A 25,532-nucleotide genomic window follows, 5' to 3' on the forward strand; every position below is an offset into this window, starting at 1 on the left:
GTCTCTGAAAACTCTGTTTAGTTTCTGTTTACTCTAGTCTCTGAAAACTCTGTTTAGTGTCTGTTTACTCTAGAGTCTCTGAAAACTCTGTTTAGTTTCTGTTTACTCTAGAGTCTCTGAAAACTCTGTTTAGTTTATGTTTACTCTAGAGTCTCTGAAAACTCTGTTTAGTTTTCTGTTTACTCTAGTCTCTGAAAACTCTGTTTAGTTTATTTTCTGTTTACTCTAGTCTCTGAAAACCCTGTTTAGTTTCTGTTTACTCTAGAGTCTCTAAAAACTCTGTTTAGTTTCTGTTTACTCTAGAGTCTCTGTAACTCACACTCTATCTCTAATTGTATACCGATTAATTTAACGAGGCTCAGTCAGTTAAGAACTAATTATTATTTACAATGAGAGGCCTACCGGGAAACAGTGGGGTTAACTGCCTTGTTCAGGGAGCAGAACAACAGATTTATTTTTATCTGGTCAGCTCAGGGATTCAATCCAGCAACCTTTCGGTTACCGTCTCAATGCTCTTACCACTAGGCTACCCGCCTCTAACCACTAGGCTACCTGCTCTAACCACTAGGCTACCTGCTCTAACCACTAGGCAACCTGCTCTAACCACTAGGCTACCTGCTCTAACCACTAGGCTACCTGCTCTAACCACTAGGCTACCTGCTCTAACCACTAGGCTACCTGCCTCTAACCACTAGGCTCTAACCACTAGGCTACCTGCTCTAACCACTAGGCTACCTGCTCTAACCACTAGGCAACCTGCTCTAACCACTAGGCTACCTGCTCTAACCACTAGGCTACCTGCCTCTAACCACTAGGCTACCTGCTCTAACCACTAGGCAACGTGCTCTAACCACTAGGCTACCTGTTCTAACCACTAGGCTACCTGCTCTAACAGCTAGGCTACCTGCCTCTAACCACTAGGCTCTAACCACTAGGCTACCTGCTCTAACCACTAGGCTACCTGCTCTAACCACTAGGCAACCTGCTCTAACCACTAGGCTACCTGCTCTAACCACTAGGCAACCTGCTCTAACCACTAGGCTACCTGCTCTAACCACTAGGCAACCTGCTCTAACCACTAGGCTACCTGCTCTAACCACTAGGCTACCTGCTCTAACAGCTAGGCTACCTGCCTCTAACCACTAGGCTCTAACCACTAGGCTACCTGCTCTAACCACTAGGCTACCTGCTCTAACCACTAGACTACCTGCTCTAACCACTAGGCTACCTGCTCTAACCACTAGGCAACCTGCTCTAACCACTAGGCTACCTGCTCTAACCACAAGGCTACCTGCTCTAACCACTAGGCTACCTGCTCTAACCACTAGGCTACCTGCCACTAGGCTACCTGCTCTAACCACTAGGCTCTAACCACTAGGCTACCTGCTCTAACCACTAGGCTACCTGCTCTCACCACTAGGCTCTAACCCCTAGGCTACCTGCTCTAACCACTAGGCTCTAACCACTAGGCTACCTGCTCTAACCACTAGGCTCTAACCACTAGGCTACCTGCTCTAACCACTAGGCTACCTGCTCTAACCACTAGGCTACCTGCTCTAACCAATCGGTTTGAGGTCAGGACTCTGACTGGGCCACTCCAGAAGGCATATTTTCTTCTTTTGAAGCCATTCTGTTGTTGATTAACTTCTGTGTTTTGGGTCGTTGTCCTGTTGCATCACCCAATTTCTGTTGAGCTTCAATTGGCGGACAGATAGCCTTACATTCTCCTGCTAAATGTCTTGTAAACTTGGGAATTCATTTTTCCGTCGATGATAGCTAGCTGTCCATGGCCCTGAGGCAGCAAAGCATGATGCTCCATACTTTACAGTTGGGATGAGGTTCTGATGTTGGTGTGCTGCCTCCTGTGTCTGCATCTGGATCTCGCCTTGTGCCCTTATAGCAATGTTTTTTTGGACAGCAGTGGTTTCTTCTGTGGTGTCCTCCCATGAACACCATTCTTGTTTAGTGTTTTACGTATCGTAGACTCTTCAACAGAGATGTTAGCATGTCCCAGAGATTTCTGTAAGTTTTCAGGTGACACTCTAGGATTCTTCTTAACCTCATTCTGCGCTGTGTTCTTGCAGTCATCTTTGCAGGGCAGCCACTCCTAAGGAGAGTAGCAACAGTGCAGAACTTTCTCCATTTATAGACAATTTGTCTTACCGTGGACTGATGAACATCAAGGCTTTTAGAGATACTTTTTAAACCCTTTACAGCGTTATGCAAGTCAACAATTCTTAATCTTAGGTTTTCTGAGATCTCTTTTGTTCGAGGCATGGTTCACATCAGGCAATACTTCTTGTGAATAGCAAACTCAAATATTGTGAGTGTTTTTTATGGAACAGGGCAGCTCAAAACAACATCTCCAATCTCGGCTCATTGATTGGACTCCAGGTTAGCTGACTCCTGACTCCAAATAGCTTTTGGAGAAGTCATTAGCCGAATGGTTCACATACTTTTTCCAGCCTACACTGTGGATGTTTAAATTATCTATTCAAAATTGACAAGAAAAATACAATGATTTGTTATTAGTTTAAGCACACGGTATTTGTCTATTGTTGTGACTTAGTTGAAGATCAGATCAAATTTTATGAAGTGCAGCTCAGTTTCCACCTTATTTTGTGGGCAGTTTGCACATAGCCTGTCTTCTCTTGAGAGCCAGGTCTGCCTTCGGCAGCCTTTCTCAATAGCAAGGCTATGCTCACTGAGTCTGTACATAGTCAAATATTTCTTTAGTTTTGGGTCAGTCACAGTGGTCAGGTATTCTGCCACTGTGTACTCTCTGTTTAGGGCCAAATAGCATTCTCGTCTCGCAAAATAGAATTCTTGTCTGCTCTGTTTTTTTGTAAATTCTTTCCAATGTGTCAAGTAATTATGTTAATTTTCTCATCATTTGGTTGGGTCTAATTGTGCTGCTGTCATGGGGCTCTGTTGGGTGTGTTTGTGAACAGAGCCCCAAGAACAGCTTGCTTAGGGACTCTTCTCCAGGTTCATCTCTCTGTAGTTTATGGCTTTGTTATGGATGGTTTGGGAATCGCTTCCTTTTAGGTGGTTGTAGAATTGAATGGCTCTTTTCTTAATTTTGATAATTAGTGTATCGGCCTAATTCTGCTCTGCATGCATTATTTGGTGTTTTACGTTGTACACGGAGGATATTTTTTGCAGAATTCTGCAGCAGAGTCTCAATTTGGTGTTTGTCCCATTTTGTGAATTTTTGGTTGGTGAGCGGACCCCAGACCTCACAACCATAAATAGCAATGGGTTCTATAACCGATTCAAGTATTTTTAGCCAGATCCTAATTGGTATGTTGAATTGTATGTTCCTTTTGATGGCATAGAAGGCCCTTCTTGTTTTGTCTCTCAAATCGATTACAGCTTTGGGGAAGTTCCTGTGGCGCTGATGTTTAGTAGACATTTACAGTAGACATTTGACTTCAGATTCTAGTAGCATGAGGCTGGGTGCGGCAGACTGTTCTAGAACCCTCGCCAATTAGCTGATATATACAGATTCTAGTAGCGTGAGGCTGGGTGCTGCAGACTGTTCTAGAACCCTCGCCAATTAGCTGATATATACAGATTCTAGTAGCGTGAGGCTGGGTGCTGCAGACTGTTCTAGAACCCTCGCCAATTAGCTGATATATACAGATTCTAGTAGTGTGAGGCTGGGTGCTGCAGACTGTTCTAGAACCCTCGCCAATTAGCTGATATATACACTACCATTCAAAAGCTTTGGGTCACTTAGAAATGTCCTTGTTTTTAAAGAAAAGTACATTTTTCGTCCATTAAAATAACACCAAATTGATCAGAAATACAGTGTAGACATTGTTAATGTTGTAAATGACTATTGTAGCTGGAAACGGCTGATTTTGAATGGAATGTCTACATAGGTGTACAGAGGCCCATTATCAGCAACCATCACTCCTGTGTTCCAATGGCACGTTATGTTAGCTAATCCAAGTTTATCGTTTTAAAAGGCTAATTGATCATTAGAAAACCCTTTTGCAATTATGTTAGCACAGCTGGAAACTGCTGGAAACTGTTGTTCTGATTAAAGAAGTAATTAAACTGTCCTTCTTTAGACTAGTTGAGTATCTGGAGCATCAGCCTTTGTGGGTTCGATTACAGGCACAAAATGGCCAGAATCAAAGACCTTTCTTATGAAACTCGTCAGTCTATTCTTGTTCTGAGAAATGAAGGCTATTCCATGCGGGAAATTGCCAAGAAACTGAAGATCTCATGCAACACTGTGTACTACTCCCTTCACAGAACAGCGCAAACTGGCTCTAACCTGAATAGAAAGAGGAGTGGGTGGCCCGGGTGCACAACTGAGCAAGAGGACAAGTACATTAGTGTCTAGTTTGAGAAAACCGACACCTCACAAATCCTCAACTGGCAGCTTCATTAAATAGTACCCCCAAAACACCAGTCTCAACGTCAACAGTGAAGAGGCGACTCCGAGATCCTTCTAGGCAGAGTTCCCCAGTCCAGTGTCTTTTGCCATTTTTCTTTGCAACTCTGTCTAGAAGGCCAGCATCCCAGAGTTGCCTCTTCTCTGTTGACGTTGAGACTGGTGTTTTGCGGGTACACAGCGTTGTACGAGTTTCCATTCAAAATCAGCCGTTTCCAGCTACACTGTATTTCTGATCAATTTGGTGTTATTCTAATGGACAATTTATTTTTTTATTTTTTTAAACAAGGATATTTCTAAGTGACTCCAAACTTTTGAACAGTTTGAGGAGGGGGGGCTTAAGCTGCATCCCTGTCTCACCCCACGGAAATGTGTGTTTTTTTGCCAATTTTAACCACAGACTTGTTGTTTGTGTACATGGATTTTATAATGTCATAAGTTTTTCCCCCAACACCACTTTCCATCAGTTTGTATAGCAGACCCTCATGCCAAATTGAGTCAAAGGCTTTTTGAAATCAACAAAGCATGAGAAGACTTTGGCTTTGTTTCAGTTTGTTTGTTGGTCAATTAGGATGTGCAGAGTGAATACCTGGTCTGTCGTAGGATAATTTGGTAAAAAGCCAATTTGACATTTGCTCAGTATATTGTTTTCACTAAGGAAATGTACAAGGTTGCTTTTGATGCATTTCCCACGGTAGTTGGATACAGCCCTCTTTTTTAACTAGGCAAGCCAGTTAAGAACAAATTCTAATTTACAACTACGGCCTACCCCGGCCAAACCCAGACAACGCTGGGCCAATTGTGCGCCGCCCTATGGGACTCCCAATCACAGCCAGATGTGATACAGCCTGGATTTGAACCAGGTACTACAGTGACGCCTCTTGCACTGAGACACAGTGTCTTAGACCACTGCACCAGTCATGGAGCCCATTTCATTGTCATCATCATTCTCACCTTAGTAAACTCAGTGTGTTTCCATCTCAGACAGCCTTGGTTTTTCCAGAGCTATTATACTGCCTTATCAAAAGACTACTGAACACATGAACACACACACACACACACACACACACACACACACACACACACACACACACACACACACACACACACACACACACACACACACACACACACACACACCATGTTTCCAGTTTGAATCTTATTTAAATCTGACATACACGATAGAAGTGTTCGTATTTAAATCAGACATACACAATAGAAGTGTTCCGTATTTAAATCTGACATACACAATAGAAGTGTTTCGTATTTAAATCTGACATACACAATAGAAGTGTTTCGTATTTAAATCTGACATACACAATAGAAGTGTTTCGTATTTAAATCTGACATACACAATAGAAGTGTTTCGTATTTAAATCAGACATACACAATAGAAGTGTTTCGTATTTAAATCTGACATACACGATAGAAGTGTTCTGTATTTAAATCTGACATACACGATAGAAGTGTTCTGTATTTAAATCAGAACGGAACACTGACATACACAATAGAAGTTTTCGTATTTAAATCTGACATACACAATAGAAGTGTTTCGTATTTAAATCTGACATACACAATAGAAGTGTTTCGTATTTAAATCTGACATACACAATAGAAGTGTTCGTATTTAAATCTGACATACACAATAGAAGTTTTCGTATTTAAATCTGACATACACGATAGAAGTGTTCGTATTTAAATCAGACATACACAATAGAAGTGTTCTGTATTTAAATCAGACATACACAATAGAAGTGTTTGCGATTTAAAACTCGTGTTCCCATTAACTTCCAGTCTAGTGACAGGTGCTTTATCGCAATTTTAAGTCAAACCGGATGGATTTCTGCCTGCTTTTATGGCAATAGTTTAAGAGATTAAACATGAAATGACCCCCCAGGAAATGATAGAACATCGCTCACAGATGCACAAAAATATAACATTCAAAATGGGTGAACGTTTCTCTTAAATCATGTAGTAACCAAAAAGTGTTAAACAAATCAGACACATCTCAACAACAACTGTTCAGATGAGACTGCATGAATCGGGCCGTCCAGGTTGAATTGCTGCAAAGAAACCACTACGAAAGGACACCAATAAGAAGAGACTTGCTTAAGCCAAGAAACACAAGCAATGGACATTATTAGACTGGTGGAAATCTGTCCTTTGGTCTGATGAGTCCAAATGTGCGATTTTTGGTTCCAACCACTGTGTCTTTGTGAGATGCAGAGTAGGGGAATGGATGATCTCTGCATGTGTGGTTCCCACCGTGAAGCATGGAGGAGGTGGTGGTGTGAGGGTGCTTTGCTGGTAACAGTGTCTGTGATTTATGTAGAATTCAAGGCACACTTAACCAGCATGGCTACCACAGCATTCTGCAGCGATACGCCATCCCGTCTGGTTTGCGCTTAGTGGGACTATAATTTGTTTTTCAACAGGACAATGACCCAACACACCTCCAGGCTGTGTAAGGGCTATTTGACCAAGAGAGTGATGGAGTGCTGCATCAGATGACCTGGCCTCCACAATCACCTGACCTCAAACCAATTGAGATGGTTTTGGATGAGTTTGGACCTCAGAGTGAAGGAAAAGCAGCCAACAAGTGCTCAGCATATGTGGGAACTCCTTCAAGAATGTTGGAAAAGCATTCCTCATGAAGCTGGTTGAGAGAATGCCAAGAGTGTGCAAAGCTGTCATCAAGGCAAACTGTGACTACTTTGAATAATCTAAAATGTAAAATATATTCGTTTTTGTTTAACACTTTTTTGGTTACTACATGATTCCATATGTGTTATTTCATAGTTTTGATGTCTTCACTATTATTCTACAATGTATAAAATAGTCGAAATATAGAAAAACCGTTGAATGAGTAGGTGTGTCCAAACTTGTGACTGGTCCTGTATGTGTTCATGCATATATGTGTTAATGTGTGTTAATATGTGTTCATATGTGTTAATATGTGTTGATATGTGTTAATATGTGTTAATATGTGTTCATATGCGTTAATATGTGTTAATAGGTGTTAATATGTGTTCATATGTATTCATATGTGTTAATATGTGTTCATATGTGTTAATATGTGTTGATATGTGTTAATATGTGTTAATATGCGTTAATATGTGTTACTATGTGTTAATATGTGTTAATATGTGTTGATATGTGTTGATATGTGTTGATATGTGTTAATATGTGTTAATATGTGTTAATATGTGTTCATATGCGTTAATATGCATTGATATGTGTTAATATGTGTTAATATGTGTTAATATGTGTTAATATGCGTTAATATGTGTTAATATGTGTTCATATGCGTTAATACGTGTTAATATGTGTTAACATGTGTTCATATTACCACGTTAACACGTTTCCTAGCGATAAATCGCTATAATAGAGAAGGTCAGAAGGGAAGGAGCAACGACCATCTCTCTAAAATTCCACTTTTTTGGTTACTACATGATTCCATATGTGTTATTTCATAGTTTTGATGTCTTCACTATTATTCTACAATGTATAAAATAGCCGAAATATAGAAAAACCGTTGAATGAGTAGGTGTGTCCAAACTTGTGACTGGTCCTGTATGTGTTCATGCATATATGTGTTAATGTGTGTTAATATGTGTTCATATGTGTTAATATGTGTTGATATGTGTTAATATGTGTTAATATGTGTTAATATGTGTTCATATGCGTTAATATGTGTTAATATGTGTTCATATGTGTTCATATGTGTTAATATGTGTTCATATGTGTTAATATGTGTTCATATGTGTTCATATGCGTTAATATGCGTTAATATGCGTTGATATGTGTTAATATGTGTTAATATGTGTTAATATGTGTTAATATGTGTTAATATGCGTTAATATGTGTTAATATGTGTTCATATGCGTTAATACGTGTTAATACGTGTTAATATGTGTTCATATTACCACGTTAACACGTTTCCTAGCGATAAATCGCTATAATAGAGAAGGTCAGAAGGGAAGGAGCAACGACCATCTCTCTAAAATTCCAGCGTGAATCCTGGAAGGAGTTTCATTGCGGCGATTTGGAGTCAACACTCCATCATCAAGTGAACAATTTCAGCTGACAGTTCCAACAGGAGGAGGAGAACTTGACTCAAAACAAAACAAATGTGTTTTCCATGAGAGGACGACACATCCTTCATCTCAACGTTAGAAGTCTCCCCAGATTGAGGAAATGTGCCTTCTGTCTAGAAACTGGAGTGCTTTAAACCCGCAGAGATTGAATTTGAAAATGATGAATTAATTGAAAGAGACCGCAATCGCAAAGGCGGAGGAGTTTGCACTTATGTAAGGTCAGATATTGGGTACAACTATCCGTTTTATGACGAGATTGAAGCTGTGTGGGTGGACATTTTATTACGAAAATGTAAACCTATTATAGGAATCTATTACAGACCACCAGACCAGTACAAGTTTGCTGAATTGTTGGAGGTTCCAACTGTACAGACAATCAGAGGATTTAAGTTACTGGTGATGTTAATACACACATATACTCTAAAAGGGCCATGCTACTTTTTAAATATTTATAGACGATAAGAAGTTAAGAAATGAGGTCAACAGGATGATACAGAAGGCCAAGAAAGAATATTTCAATGACAAAATAGTTGCAAATAGAAACAATCTGAGCAAATTATATAAGTGTCTGATGCTGTTAGCTAACAGTAACAGATTATAGATCAAAACTCTCAGTCTCAGCTTGGACAGGAAAGGTTACATCAGACAAGACCATGGTTACAGACAGTCTGAATAGCTAGTTTTACAACTATAGCTAATACATTAGTTAGCATTAGTTACCATGTCAATCAGGTTGCTATGGGGGGAGGGTCAAGTCCAGCAGTTTCACTCAACAGCAGGGGATTCGAGTAGATTATTTTTTTCATTTGAAAAGGTGTCTTAGTCGAACCGTGCTAGAGAGGCTGGAAGAACTTGACCGTTCCATAGCAACTGGCCTTGACAACATTCCTGACAGATTTCTAAAGGATGCTGCGGTAATTATCACCCCCTGTGTAACTCACATTGTGAATCTGTCTAGTGAATTAGGGTGTTTTCCCAGTCAACTAAAACTTGCAATGGTCATTCCTTTATATATATAAAAAAGGAACGAGTTAGATCATGGAAACTATCGTCCTAACTCTCAATCCTGTGTTGCTTTATCGAAGGTTATGGAAAAGATTATGTTCAAGCAGATTGACAGTTAAAATTTCCTTACACATGAGCTCCAATTTGGCTTCAGGAAATCCCGTTCCACTGACAACTGCCTACTACATCTGACTGATCACATAAGGAAGGAAGTAGACAGAGGGAAATGTTGTGTTATTGGCATGTTAGATTTCCAAAAGAAGTTTGAAAACAATGAATCGTGAGATTCTGTTAATCAAACTAAGAGCTATAGGCGTTTAAAAACTCAGCAGTAAAATGGGTTAGCTCTTACCTGCAAGGAAGAAAACAGATGACGGATGTGGATGGGACCCTGTCTAAACCTAAAATCGGGAACTGTGGGGTACCCCAGGGAGTACGCTGGGTCCACTTTTATTTCTATTGTTTATAAATCTGCCTTTACATGTGACCTTTTCCTCCATGCAGATGATTCTGCACTGTTGGTTTCCCACAAAGACAAAAAATGTGGTTGAAAAGTCCCTCAGTGCTGAACTTCTGAATGTCAGCAAATAGCTATATGACAATAAGATGTTACTTCACCTTGGAAAAACATAGTCCATCTTGTTTGGGTCCAAAGTGAAACTGAGGAAATCCTCAGATTTTAACGTGGTAGTCGATGACGCAGAAAAATACTCTGTTAAGTATCTTGGATGTTGGATGCTAGATAACCATCTGAGAGTGGAGATCATGGCACAAAACGTGATCTCCAAAGAGAACCATAAAATGAGGTTCCCGGGCAAGAACCTCCAAATATCTGGATAAGATGGGTACATTGTCAGGGGCTCTTGTTCAGTGCCACTTCGACTATGCATGCTCTTCCTGGTACAATAGTGCCTCCAAGATATATAAAATAATAAAATAAAAATAGCAGACAAATTAGTTAGGATTATTCTTAAACTTCCAGCACTTACGCATCTCGACTATTTTGAAAGCCTCAGATGGATTAAAGTGGAGGAGAGAGTCGCTCAGATATAATTGTGTCTTGTACATCAGATTGTCCACAGTATGGACCCTAGGTACTTATGTAACGACTCTAGTCCGGGAAAACCACAACAATTCCACTCAGATGGATTAAAGTGGAGGAGAGAGTCGCTCAGATATAATTGTGTCTTGTACATCAGATTGTCCACAGTATGGACCCTAGGTACTTATGTAACGACTCTAACTTTGTCAGGATTTGGCCAGGGTTGGTCCGGGTTTTGGTCACTAGATGCCCCCATTGTGCTTTTTGACCTTATGTTTTTTCCCTTGTTCCCCATTATTATTTGCACCTGTGCCTCGTTTCCCCTGATTGTATTGAAACCCTTAGTTTCCCTCAGTTCTGTGCTCTGTGTTTGTATGTTAGCACCCAGCCCTAGTGTTCTGTGTATTCTTGTCGATTCCGGTGGATGCTCTTGTGGAATTCTGTTTTTGTTTTTGAGGATCTCGTGAGGCTTTTTTGTGCTATTCCTACCACCTTTTGGATTTGCCATTTTTGTATTTAAGGACTTCTCCTTTTTACTTTATTAAATACACCGTCTTACGTACAGCTGTGTCTGCCTCATCTTCTGGGTTCTGCTGACTATTCGTGGCTCAGTTGGTTAAGTGACTGTTTCTCACTCCGGAGACCCAGGTTCGTAACCGGGTCCTGACAGAAACACAGAGCACAGAACTGAGGGAAACTAAGGGTTTCAATACAATCAGGGAAAACGAGGCACAGGTGCAAATAATAATGGGGAACAAGGGAAAAACATAAGGTCAAAAAGCACAATGGGGGCATCTAGTGACCAAAACCCGGAACAACCCTGGCCAAATCCTGACGGGAAAACCACAGCAATTCCACTAGAAGGAGTCAAACAGACGAGGTTCCTTTTAGATTTAAAAGTGATACTCGGCTGCCATTCTTCTGGAATAATCCTCCAAAACAATTTGAAATGTATAGTATATATAATAAGGTAGTTTTCAAATTCTCACTGGAAAAAAATGGCGAAATAGTAGCATGTCTCAAAAGGGATAATCGACATGGTGAGATGAAGGTGGCGGAGAGGGAAATGCCCGGGATGTGGTCTGCCTTTTGGTGTTTGTTGTTTATTATATTGTGATTGTCTTGTGTGTGTGTGTGTGTGTGTGTATATATATATATATATATATATATATATATATATATATATATTAGGGATTGATTGTTTATATATTAAGGGTATGTGAGACAAGGAAAATCCATAGTTGTATTAATTATTGGATGTTGTTAAACAAACAACAATTGTGTCTGTCATGGTCTATTGTCATTACAATCGCTGTCTAACCTTGTTATATTTCCCCTCTTCCCCTCTTCCTATATTCCCCTCTTCCCCTCTTCCTATATTCCCCTCTTCCCCTCTTCCTATATTCCCCTCTTCCCCTCTTCCTATATTCCCCTCTTCCCCCTCTTCCCTCTTCCCCTCTTCCTATATTCCCCTCTTCCCCTCTTCCTATATTCCCCTCTTCCCTCTTCCTATATTCCCCACTTCCCCTCTTCCCACTTCCCCACTTCCCCTCTTCCCCACTTCCCCTCTTCCCCACTTCCCCTCTTCCTATATTCCCCTCTTCCCCTCTTCCCCACTTCCCCTCTCCCCACTTCCCCCTCTTCCCACTTCCCCACTTCCCCTCTCCCCACTTCCCCTCTTCCCACTTCCCCACTTCCCCACTTCCCCCTCTTCCCCTCTTCCTATATTCCCCTCTTCCCCTCTTCCCCACTTCCCCTCTCCCCACTTCCCTCTTCCCACTTCCCCACTTCCCCTCTTCCCCTCTTCCCCTCTCCCCACTTCCCCTCTTCCCACTTCCCCACTTCCCCCTCTTCCCCACTTCCCCACTTCCCCACTTCCCCTCTTCCCCTATTCCCCACTTCCCCTCTTTCCCACTTCCCCTCTTCCCACTTCCCTCTTCCCACTTCCCCTCTTCCTCTATTCCCCTCTTCCCTCTTCCCCTCTCCCCCTCTTCCCTCTTCCCCTCTTCCCTCTTCCTCTATTCCCCTCTTCCCTCTTCCCCTCTTCCCTCTTCCTCTATTCCCCTCTTCCCACTTCCCCTCTTCCCCTCTTCCCTCTTCCTCTATTCCCCTCTTCCCTCTTCCCCTCTTCCCCTCTCCCCACTTCCCCTCTTCCCTCTTCCCCTCTTCCTCTTCCCCTCTTCCTCTATTCCCCTCTTCCCTCTTCCCCTCTTCCCCTCCCCACTTCCCCTCTTCCCCTCTTCCCACTTCCCTCTTCCCTCTTCCTCTATTCCCTCTTCCCTCTTCCTCTATTCCCCTCTTCCCCTCTCCCCTCTTCCCCTCTCCCCTCTTCCCCTCTTCCCTCTTCCCCTCTTCCCACTTCCCCTCTTCCCTCTTCCCCTCTTCCCTCTTCCTCTATTCCCCTCTTCCCTATTCCCTCTCCCCCTCTCCCCTCTTCCCCTCTTCCCTCTTCCCCTCTTCCCTCTTCCCTCTTCCCCTCTTCCCTCTTCCTCTATTCCCCTCTTCCCTCTTCCCTCTTCCCCTCTTCCCTCTTCCTCTATTCCCCTCTTCCCACTTCCCCTCTTCCCTCTTCCCCTCTTCCCTCTTCCTCTATTCCCCTCTTCCCTCTTCCCCTCTTCCCCTCTCCCCACTTCCCCTCTTCCCTCTTCCTCTATTCCCCTCTTCCCTATTCCCCTCTCCCCCTCTCCCTCTTCCCCTCTCCCCTCTTCCCCTCTTCCTCTTCCCTCTCCCCTCTTCTCCTCTCCCCTCTTCCCTCTTCCCTCTTCCCCTCTCCCCTCTTCCCTCTTCCCTCTTCCCTCTTCCCCTCTCCCCTATTCCCCTCTTCCCCTATTCCCCTCTTCCCTATTCCCCTCTTCCCCTATTCCCCTCTTCCCTCTTCCTCTATTCCCCTATTCCCTATTCCCCTCTTCCCACTTCCCCTATTCCCCTCTTCCCACTTCCCTATTCCCCTCTTCCCTCTTCCCCTCTTCCCTCTTCCCCTATTCCCCTCTTCCCACTTCCCCTATTCCCCTCTTCCCTCTTCCCTATTCCCCTCTTCCCACTTTCCCTCTTCCCCTATTCCCTCTTCCCCTCTTCCCTCTTCCCCTATTCCCCTCTTCCCCTATTCCCCTCTTCCCCTATTCCCTCTTCCCCTCTTCCCTCTTCCCCTCTTCCCCTATTCCCCTCTTCCCCTATTCCCTCTTCCCCTATTCCCCTCTTCCCCTATTCCCCTATTCCCCTCTTCCCCTCTTCCCTCTTCCCCTATTCCCCTCTTCCCACTTCCCCTATTCCCCTCTTCCCCTATTCCCCTCTTCCCCTCTTCCCACTTCCCTCTTCCCCTCTTCCTCTATTCCCCTCTTCACTTTTCCCCTCTCCCCTATTCCCCTATTCCCTCTTCCCCTCTTCCCTCTTCCCCTATTCCCTCTTCCCACTTCCCCTATTTGACTAAGTGTCAAATAAATTAAATCAATCAAATGTGTGTGTTAATATGATCCTGAATACTGTGTGTGTGTGTGTGTGTGTGTGTGTGTGTGTGTGTGTGTGTTTGTCATACCATGGTCAGTAGGGTTGAATCCACACAGGTCACAGATACACCTGACCCATGTGTTCATGTCCTCCTCACTGTCGGCCACCAGGTAGAATACCCTCTCCACAGTCCGCACGTCAAACACATAGCTGCTGTCCAAATCCTTTTTATTAAAGGTTAGGCCTGCATCCACCTAGGAGAGAGAAGAAAAGAGACAGAGAGAGAGAAGAGAAGAGACAGAGAGAGAGAGATAGAGAGAGAGAGAGAGAGAGAGAGAGAGAGAGAGAGAGAGAAGAGACACAGAGAGAGAAGATAGAAGAGAGAGAGAGAATAGAGAGAGAGAGAGAAGAGAAGTCCGAGAGAGAAGAGAGAGAGAAGAGACAGAGATTTTACATCAGAGATGATAGTAATTTGGATCAGGATAGTAGGTTAATGGAGTTTTCTTTTGTTATGTTGTAATTTGTAACGTCATTGTTAGTGGGTGGGGGTGTTCGTTCATTAATTATAAACCGGGTGGTCCACACCCTGAATCCTGATTGGCTGAAAGCTGTGGTATATCAGACCGTATACCATGGGGTATGACAAAATAATACCATGTACTGTTCTGATTCTGTTGGTAACCAGTTTGTAATGGCAATAAGGCACCTCGGGAACTTGCAGTATATGGCCAATATACCACGGAGAAGGGCTGTTCTTAGGCCTGACAGTACAGTATCGTGCATTACCTGTTCACAGAGGCTCATGTTGATGATGCGTACAGTATAGTGCATTACCTGTTCACAGAGGCTCATGTTGATGATGCGTACAGTATAGTATATTACCTGTTCACAGAGGCTCATGTTGATGATGCGTACAGTATAGTGCATTACCTGTTCACAGAGGCTCATGTTGATGATGCGTACAGTATAGTGCATTACCTGTTCACAGAGGCTCATGTTGATGATGCGTACAGTATAGTGCATTACCTGTTCACAGAGGCTCATGTTGATGATGCGTACAGTAGAGTGCATTACCTGTTCACAGAGGCTCATGTTGATGATGCGTACAGTATAGTGCATTACCTGTTCACAGAGGCTCATGTTGATGATGCGTACAGTATAGTGCATTACCTGTTCACAGAGGCTCATGTTGATGATGCGTACAGTAGAGTGCATTACCTGTTCACAGAGGCTCATGTTGATGATGCGTACAGTAGAGTGCATTACCTGTTCACAGAGGCTCATGTTGATGATGCGTACAGTATAGTGCATTACCTGTTCACAGAGGCTCATGTTGATGATGCGTACAGTATAGTGCATTACCTGTTCACAGAGGCTCATGTTGATGATGCGTACAGTAGAGTGCATTACCTGTTCACAGAGGCTCATGTTGATGATGCGTACAGTAGAGTGCATTACCTGTTCACAGAGGCTCATGTTGATGATGCGTACAGTATAGTGCATTACCTGTTCACAGAGGCTCATGTTGATGATGCGTACAGTATAGTGCATTACCTGTTCACAGAGGCTCATGTTGATGATGCGTACAGTATAGTGCATTACCTGTTCACAGAGGCTCATGTTGATGATGCGTACAGTATAGTGCATTACCTGTTCACAGAGGCTCATGTTGATGATGCGTACAGTATAGTGCATTACCTGTTCACAGAGGCTCATGTTGATGATGCGTACAGTATAGTGCATTACCTGTTCACAGAGGCTCATGTTGATGATGCGTACAGTATAGTGCATTACCTGTTCACAGAGGCTCATGTTGATGATGCGTACAGTATAGTGCATTACCTGTTCACAGAGGCTCATGTTGATGATGCGTACAGTATAGTGCATTACCTGTTCACAGAGGCTCATGTTGATGATGCGTACAGTATAGTGCATTACCTGTTCACAGAGGCTCATGTTGATGATGCGTACAGTATAGTGCATTACCTGTTCACAGAGGCTCATGTTGATGATGCGTACAGTATAGTGCATTACCTGTTCACAGAGGCTCATGTTGATGATGCGTACAGTATAGTGCATTACCTGTTCACAGAGGCTCATGTTGATGATGCGTACAGTATAGTGCATTACCTGTTCACAGAGGCTCATGTTGATGATGCGTACAGTATAGTGCATTACCTGTTCACAGAGGCTCATGTTGATGATGCGTACAGTATAGTGCATTACCTGTTCACAGAGGCTCATGTTGATGATGCGTACAGTATAGTGCATTACCTGTTCACAGAGGCTCATGTTGATGATGCGTACAGTATAGTGCATTACCTGTTCACAGAGGCTCATGTTGATGATGCGTACAGTATAGTGCATTACCTGTTCACAGAGGCTCATGTTGATGATGCGTACAGTATAGTGCATTACCTGTTCACAGAGGCTCATGTTGATGATGCGTACAGTATAGTGCATTACCTGTTCACAGAGGCTCATGTTGATGATGCGTACAGTATGCATTACCTGTTCACAGCATGTTGATGATGCGTACAGTATAGTTCACAGAGGCTCATGTTGATGATGCGTACAGTATAGTGCATTACCTGTTCACAGAGGCTCATGTTGATGATGCGTACAGTATAGTGCATTACCTGTTCAGGCTCATGTTGATGATGCTCATGTTGATCATGTTGATGATGCGTACAGTATAGTGCATTACCTGTTCACAGAGGCTCATGTTGATGATGCGTACAGTATAGTGCATTACCTGTTCACAGAGGCTCATGTTGATGATGCGTACAGTATAGTGCATTACCTGTTCACAGAGGCTCATGTTGATGATGCGTACAGTAGAGTGCATTACCTGTTCACAGAGGCTCATGTTGATGATGCGTACAGTATAGTGCATTACCTGTTCACAGAGGCTCATGTTGATGATGCGTACAGTATAGTGCATTACCTGTTCACAGAGGCTCATGTTGATGATGCGTACAGTATAGTGCATTACCTGTTCACAGAGGCTCATGTTGATGATGCGTACAGTATAGTGCATTACCTGTTCACAGAGGCTCATGTTGATGATGCGTACAGTATAGTGCATTACCTGTTCACAGAGGCTCATGTTGATGATGCGTACAGTATAGTGCATTACCTGTTCACAGAGGCTCATGTTGATGATGCGTACAGTATAGTGCATTACCTGTTCACAGAGGCTCATGTTGATGATGTACAGTATAGTGCATTACCTGTTCACAGAGGCTCATGTTGATGATGCGTATATAGTGCATTACCTGTTCACAGAGGCTCATGTTGATGATGCGTACAGTATAGTGCATTACCTGTTCACAGAGGCTCATGTTGATGATGCGTACAGTATAGTGCATTACCTGTTCACAGAGGCTCATGTTGATGATGCGTACAGTATAGTATATTACCTGTTCACAGAGGCTCATGTTGATGATGCGTACAGTATAGTGCATTACCTGTTCACAGAGGCTCATGTTGATGATGCGTACAGTATAGTGCATTACCTGTTCACAGAGGCTCATGTTGATGATGCGTACAGTATAGTGCATTACCTGTTCACAGAGGCTCATGTTGATGATGCGTACAGTATAGTGCATTACCTGTTCACAGAGGCTCATGTTGATGATGCGTACAGTATAGTGCATTACCTGTTCACAGAGGCTCATGTTGATGATGCGTACAGTATAGTGCATTACCTGTTCACAGAGGCTCATGTTGATGATCGTACAGTATAGTGCATTACCTGTTCACAGAGGCTCATGTTGATGATTACCTGTTCACGTCATGTTGATGATGCAGTATAGTATATTACCTGTTCACAGAGGCTCATGTTGATGATGCGTACAGTATAGTGCATTACCTGTTCACAGAGGCTCATGTTGATGATGCGTACAGTATAGTGCATTACCTGTTCACAGAGGCTCATGTTGATGATGCGTACAGTATAGTGCATTACCTGTTCACAGAGGCTCATGTTGATGATGCGTACAGTATAGTGCATTACCTGTTCACAGAGGCTCATGTTGATGATGCGTACAGTATAGTGCATTACCTGTTCACAGAGGCTCATGTTGATGATGCGTACAGTATAGTATTATTACCTGTTCACAGAGGCATTACATGTTGATGATGCGTACAGTATAGTGCATTACCTGTTCACAGAGGCTCATGTTGATGATGCGTACAGTATAGTATATTACCTGTTCACAGAGGCTCATGTTGATGATGCGTACAGTATAGTGCATTACCTGTTCACAGAGGCTCATGTTGATGATGCGTACAGTATAGTGCATTACCTGTTCACAGAGGCTCATGTTGATGATGCGTACAGTATAGTATTTACCTGTTCACAGAGGCTCATGTTGATGATGATGCGTACAGTATAGTGCATTACCTGTTCACAGAGGCTCATGTTGATGATGCGTACAGTATAGTGCATTACCTGTTCACAGAGGCTCATGTTGATGATGCGTACAGTATAGTGCATTACCTGTTCACAGAGGCTCATGTTGATGATGCGTACAGTATAGTGCATTACCTGTTCACAGAGGCTCATGTTGATGATGCGTACAGTAGAGTGCATTACCTGTTCACAGAGGCTCATGTTGATGATGTACAGTATAGTGCATTACCTGTTCACAGAGGCTCATGTTGATGATGCACAGTAGAGTGCATTACCTGTTCACAGAGGCTCATGTTGATGATGCGTACAGTATAGTGCATTACCTGTTCACAGAGGCTCATGTTGATGATGCGTACAGTATAGTGCATTACCTGTTCACAGAGGCTCATGTTGATGATGCGTACAGTATAGTGCATTACCTGTTCACAGAGGCTCATGTTGATGATGCGTACAGTATAGTGCATTACCTGTTCACAGAGGCTCATGTTGATGATGCTCATGTTGTTCACAGAGGCTCATGTTGATGATGCGTACAGTATAGTACAGTATAGTGATGATTACCTGTTCACAGAGGCTCATGTTGATGATGTGCATTACCTGTTCACAGAGGCTCATAGTGCATTACCTGTTCACAGAGGCTCATGTTGATGATGCGTACAGTATAGTGCATTACCTGTTCACAGAGGCTCATGTTGATGATGCGTACAGTATAGTGCATTACCTGTTCACAGAGGCTCATGTTGATGATGCGTACAGTATAGTGCATTACCTGTTCACAGAGGCTCATGTTGATGATGCGTACAGTATAGTGCATTACCTGTTCACAGAGGCTCATGTTGATGATGCGTACAGTATAGTGCATTACCTGTTCACAGAGGCTCATGTTGATGATGCGTACAGTATAGTGCATTACCTGTTCACAGAGGCTCATGTTGATGATGCGTACAGTAGAGTGCATTACCTGTTCACAGAGGCTCATGTTGATGATGCGTACAGTAGAGTGCATTACCTGTTCACAGAGGCTCATGTTGATGATGCGTACAGTATAGTGCATTACCTGTTCACAGAGGCTCATGTTGATGATGCGTACAGTATAGTGCATTACCTGTTCACAGAGGCTCATGTTGATGATCGTACAGTATAGTGCATTACCTGTTCACAGAGGCTCATGTTGATGATGCGTACAGTATAGTGCATTACCTGTTCACAGAGGCTCATGTTGATGATGCGTACAGTATAGTGCATTACCTGTTCACAGAGGCTCATGTTGATGATGCGTACAGTATAGTGCATTACCTGTTCACTCATGTTGATGGCTCATGTTGATGATGATGCGTACAGTATAGTGCATTACCTGTTCACAGAGGCTCATGTTGATGATGCGTACAGTACAGTATAGTGCATTACCTGTTCACATGAGGCTCATGTTGATGATGATCGTACAGTATAGTGCATTACCTGTTCACAGAGGCTCATGTTGATGATGCGTACAGTATAGTGCATTACCTGTTCACAGAGGCTCATGTTGATGATGCGTACAGTATAGTGCATTACCTGTTCACAGAGGCTCATGTTGATGATGCGTACAGTATAGTGCATTACCTGTTCACAGAGGCTCATGTTGATGATGCGTACAGTATAGTGCATTACCTGTTCACAGAGGCTCATGTTGATGATGCGTACGTATAGTGAATTACCTGTTCACAGAGGCTCATGTTGATGATGCGTATTACCATTACCTGTTCACAGAGGCTCATGTTGATGATGCATACAGTAGAGTGCATTACCTGTTCAGGCTCATGTTGATGGCTCATGTTGATGATGATGCGTACAGTATAGTGCATTACCTGTTCACAGAGGCTCATGTTGATGATGCGTACAGTATAGTGCATTACCTGTTCACAGAGGCTCATGTTGATGATGCGTACAGTATAGTGCATTACCTGTTCACAGAGGCTCATGTTGATGATGCGTACAATTACCTGTTCACAGAGGCTCATGTTGATGATGCATTACATTACCTGTTCACAGAGGCTCATGTTGATGATGCGTACAGTATAGTGCATTACCTGTTCACAGAGGCTCATGTTGATGATGCGTACAGTATAGTGCATTACCTGTTCACAGAGGCTCATGTTGATGATGCGTACAGTAGAGTGCATTACCTGTTCACAGAGGCTCATGTTGATGATGCGTACAGTAGAGTGCATTACCTGTTCACAGAGGCTCATGTTGATGATGCGTACAGTAGAGTGCATTACCTGTTCACAGAGGCTCAGTATAGTGCATTACCTGATGATCATGTTGATGATGCGTACAGTATAGTGCATTACCTGTTCACAGAGGCTCATGTTGATGATGCGTACAGTATAGTGCATTACCTGTTCACAGAGGCTCATGTTGATGATGCGTACAGTATAGTGCATTACCTGTTCACAGAGGCTCATGTTGATGATGCGTACAGTATAGTGCATTACCTGTTCACAGAGGCTCATGTTGATGATGCGTACAGTATAGTGCATTACCTGTTCACAGAGGCTCATGTTGATGATGCGTACAGTACAGTATAGTGAATTACCTGTTCACAGAGGCTCATGTTGATGATGCGTACAGTATAGTGCATTACCTGTTCACAGAGGCTCATGTTGATGATGCGTACAGTATAGTATATTACCTGTTCACAGAGGCTCATGTTGATGATGCGTACAGTATAGTGCATTACCTGTTCACAGAGGCTCATGTTGATGATGCGTACAGTATAGTGCATTACCTGTTCACAGAGGCTCATGTTGATGATGCGTACAGTATAGTGCATTACCTGTTCACAGAGGCTCATGTTGATGATGCGTACAGTATAGTGCATTACCTGTTCACAGAGGCTCATGTTGATGATGCGTACAGTATAGTGCATTACCTGTTCACAGAGGCTCATGTTGATGATGCGTACAGTATAGTGCATTACCTGTTCACAGAGGCTCATGTTGATGATGCGTACAGTATAGTGCATTACCTGTTCACAGAGGCTCATGTTGATGATGCGTACAGTAGAGTGCATTACCTGTTCACAGAGGCTCATGTTGATGATGCGTACAGTATAGTGCATTACCTGTTCACAGAGGCTCATGTTGATGATGCGTACAGTATAGTGCATTACCTGTTCACAGAGGCTCATGTTGATGATGCGTACAGTATAGTGCATTACCTGTTCACAGAGGCTCATGTTGATGATGCGTACAGTATAGTGCATTACCTGTTCACAGAGGCTCATGTTGATGATGCGTACAGTATAGTGCATTACCTGTTCACAGAGGCTCATGTTGATGATCGTACAGTATAGTGCATTACCTGTTCACAGAGGCTCATGTTGATGATGCGTACAGTAGAGTGCATTACCTGTTCACAGAGGCTCATGTTGATGATGCGTACAGTAGAGTGCATTACCTGTTCACAGAGGCTCATGTTGATGATGCGTACAGTAGAGTGCATTACCTGTTCACAGAGGCTCATGTTGATGATGCGTACAGTATAGTGCATTACCTGTTCACAGAGGCTCATGTTGATGATGCGTACAGTATAGTGCATTACCTGTTCACAGAGGCTCATGTTGATGATGCGTACAGTATAGTGCATTACCTGTTCACAGAGGCTCATGTTGATGATGCGTACAGTATAGTGCATTACCTGTTCACAGAGGCTCATGTTGATGATGCGTACAGTATAGTGCATTACCTGTTCACAGAGGCTCATGTTGATGATGCGTACAGTATAGTGCATTACCTGTTCACAGAGGCTCATATTGATGATGAGTACAGTATAGTGCATTACCTGTTCACAGAGGCTCATGTTGATGATGCGTTCACAGTATAGTATATTACCTGTTCACAGAGGCTCATGTTGATGATGCGTACAGTATAGTGCATTACCTGTTCACAGAGGCTCATGTTGATGATGCGTACAGTATAGTGCATTACCTGTTCACAGAGGCTCATGTTGATGATGCGTACAGTATAGTATATTACCTGTTCACAGAGGCTCATGTTGATGATGCGTACAGTATAGTGCATCACCTGTTCACAGAGGCTCATGTTGATGATTTGTACAGTATAGTGCATTACCTGTTCACAGAGGCTCATGTTGATGATGCGTACAGTATAGTGCATTACCTGTTCACAGAGGCTCATGTTGATGATGCGTACAGTATAGTGCATTACCTGTTCACAGAGGCTCATGTTGATGATGCGTACAGTATAGTGCATTACCTGTTCACAGAGGCTCATGTTGATGATGCGTACAGTATAGTGCATTACCTGTTCACAGAGGCTCATGTTGATGATGCGTACAGTATAGTATATTACCTGTTCACAGAGGCTCATGTTGATGATGCGTACAGTAGAGTGCATTACGTGTTCACAGAGGCTCTTGTTGATGATGCGTACAGTATAGTGTATTACCCGTTCACAGAGGCTCATGTTGATGATGTGTACAATACAGTATAGTGCATTACCTGTTCACAGAGGCTCATGTTGATGATGCGTACAATACAGTATAGTGCATTACCTGTTCACAGAGGCTCATGTTGATGATGCGTACAGTATAGTGCATTACCTGTTCACAGAGGCTCATGTTGATGATGCGTACAGTATAGTGCATTACCTGTTCACAGAGGCTCATGTTGATGATGCGTACAGTATAGTGCATTACCTGTTCACAGAGGCTCATGTTGATGATGCGTACAGTAGAGTGCATTACCTGTTCACAGAGGCTCATGTTGATGATGCGTACAGTAGAGTGCATTACCTGTTCACAGAGGCTCATGTTGATGATGCGTACAGTATAGTGCATTACCTGTTCACAGAGGCTCATGTTGATGATGCGTACAGTATAGTATATTACCTGTTCACAGAGGCTCATGTTGATGATGCGTACAGTAGAGTGCATTACGTGTTCACAGAGGCTCATGTTGATGATGCGTACAGTATAGTGTATTACCCGTTCTCAGAGGCTCATGTTGATGATGTGTACAATACAGTATAGTGCATTACCTGTTCACAGAGGCTCATGTTGATGATGCGTACAATACAGTATAGTGCATTACCTGTTCACAGAGGCTCATGTTGATGATGCGTACAGTATAGTGCATTACCTGTTCACAGAGGCTCATGTTGATGATGCGTACAATACAGTATAGTGTATTACCCGTTCACAGAGGCTCATGTTGATGATGCGTACAGTAGAGTGCATTACCTGTTCACAGAGGCTCATGTTGATGATGCGTATGGGTTTGCGTGCGTGGTCATGTTTGTAGTATTCTAGGGCGTCAGGGTCTCCGGTCAGTCGACCACTCCTCAGAACAAACCAACGCCTCTTCCACGCCTAGAGAGGAGAGAGATGTCAAGACTGACACTGCAACGTCAACAGCTAAACACATTTTAATACTTTGGTCTTTATTTAATCTTAATAATGAAATGACTCGTGAACCCAGATGAGTCTCGATGACATCTCTCAATCCGACTCAGGTCAACTATCTCTGTGTCTCTTGCTGTAACACACACACACACACACACACACACACACACACACACACACACACACACACACACACTTCTCAGTCCTTTAGAGCTGGTGTTGCCTCACGCCAGGCATTGTGGGTATTGGCCGGCCCCATCACCCATGAACATTCCATACGATGATATATTTCACCCATGATTCAATAGCCAGTGGACAACCAAGACTTAGTGCGGTGTGTGTGTGTTTGTGCGTGTTTGTGTGTGTGAGTAGGAGTGTGTGATTTATTGACACTTCAGTCATTTGTACGTGAGAAGCACAGCATGCCATGGTACAGCATGACACACACGCACACACACACACACACACACTCACACACACACACACACACACACACACTCGCACTTTTCACTTTTCGCACGCGCACACGCACACTCACACTCACACGCACACGCTCACGCACACGCACACGCACACACACACTCACACACACACTCACACACACACACACACACACACACACACACACACACACACACACACACACTCACACTCACACTCACACACACACAGACACACACACACACCACTGGGGTGAGCGTTCAACCCTACAGAACATTTACACCAGGCCAATGTCTGAGGAAGGCCTGGAAGACTGTCAAGGACTCTTGAGTTGAAACACATTTTAATACTTAGCCGAGCCACAGACTGATTACTCTGTTCCCATCTGGCAAATGGTATCTCCGGGACTTCTACCAACAGGCCATCAGACCGTTAGAAAGCTAGCTGTTTACCTGCTCAGACCTGCTATTCATCTGGATCTAAGATTCGTATTGATTCTACTGTATTCTACCCCCAGTTATTACTACTGTATTCTACCCCCAGTTATTACTACTGTATTCTACCCCCAGTTATTACTACTGTATTCTACCCCCAGTTATTACTACTGTATTCTACCCCCAGTTATTACTACTGTATTCTACCCCCAGTTATTACTACTGTATTCTACCCCCAGTTAATACTACTGTATTCTACCCCCAGTTATTACTACTGTATTCTACCCCCAGTTATTACTACTGTATTTTACCCCCAGTTATTACTACTGTATTTTACCCCCAGTTATTACTACTGTATTCTACCCCCAGTTAATACTACTGTATTCTACCCCAGTTAATACTACTGTATTCTACCCCCAGTTATTACTACTGTATTCTACCCCCAGTTATTACTAATGTATTCTACCCCAGTTAATACTACTGTATTCTACCACTACTAGTTATTACTATGCTACTACTGTATTCTACCACTACTAGTTATTACTATGCTACTACTGTATTCTACCACTACTAGTTATTACTATGCTACTACTGTATTCTACCCCCAGTTATTACTACTGTATTCTACCCCCAGTTATTACTACTGTATTCTACCCCCAGTTATTACTACTGTATCCTACCCCCAGTTATTACTACTGTATTCTACCCCCAGTTATTACTACTGTATTCTACCCCCAGTTATTACTACTGTATCCTACCCCCAGTTATTACTAATGTATTCTACCCCCAGTTAATACTACTGTATTCTACCACTACTAGTTATTACTATGCTACTACT

General features: G+C 43.0%; 1 protein-coding gene and 1 pseudogene across 1 annotated transcript in view; one reads left to right on the forward strand and one right to left on the reverse strand.

The window, feature by feature from the left end:
* Positions 1-25,532, forward strand: part of LOC135510193 (GRB2-associated-binding protein 1-like) — a 378,827-nt gene that overhangs the window by 292,921 nt on the left and 60,374 nt on the right. The window lies entirely within an intron of this gene.
* LOC135511203 (GRB2-associated-binding protein 1-like) overlaps positions 1-25,532 on the reverse strand; it is a 60,898-nt pseudogene that overhangs the window by 34,420 nt on the left and 946 nt on the right.

Source organism: Oncorhynchus masou, chromosome 23 (assembly GCF_036934945.1).
Source record: "Oncorhynchus masou masou isolate Uvic2021 chromosome 23, UVic_Omas_1.1, whole genome shotgun sequence".
Taxonomy (NCBI): domain Eukaryota; kingdom Metazoa; phylum Chordata; class Actinopteri; order Salmoniformes; family Salmonidae; genus Oncorhynchus; species Oncorhynchus masou.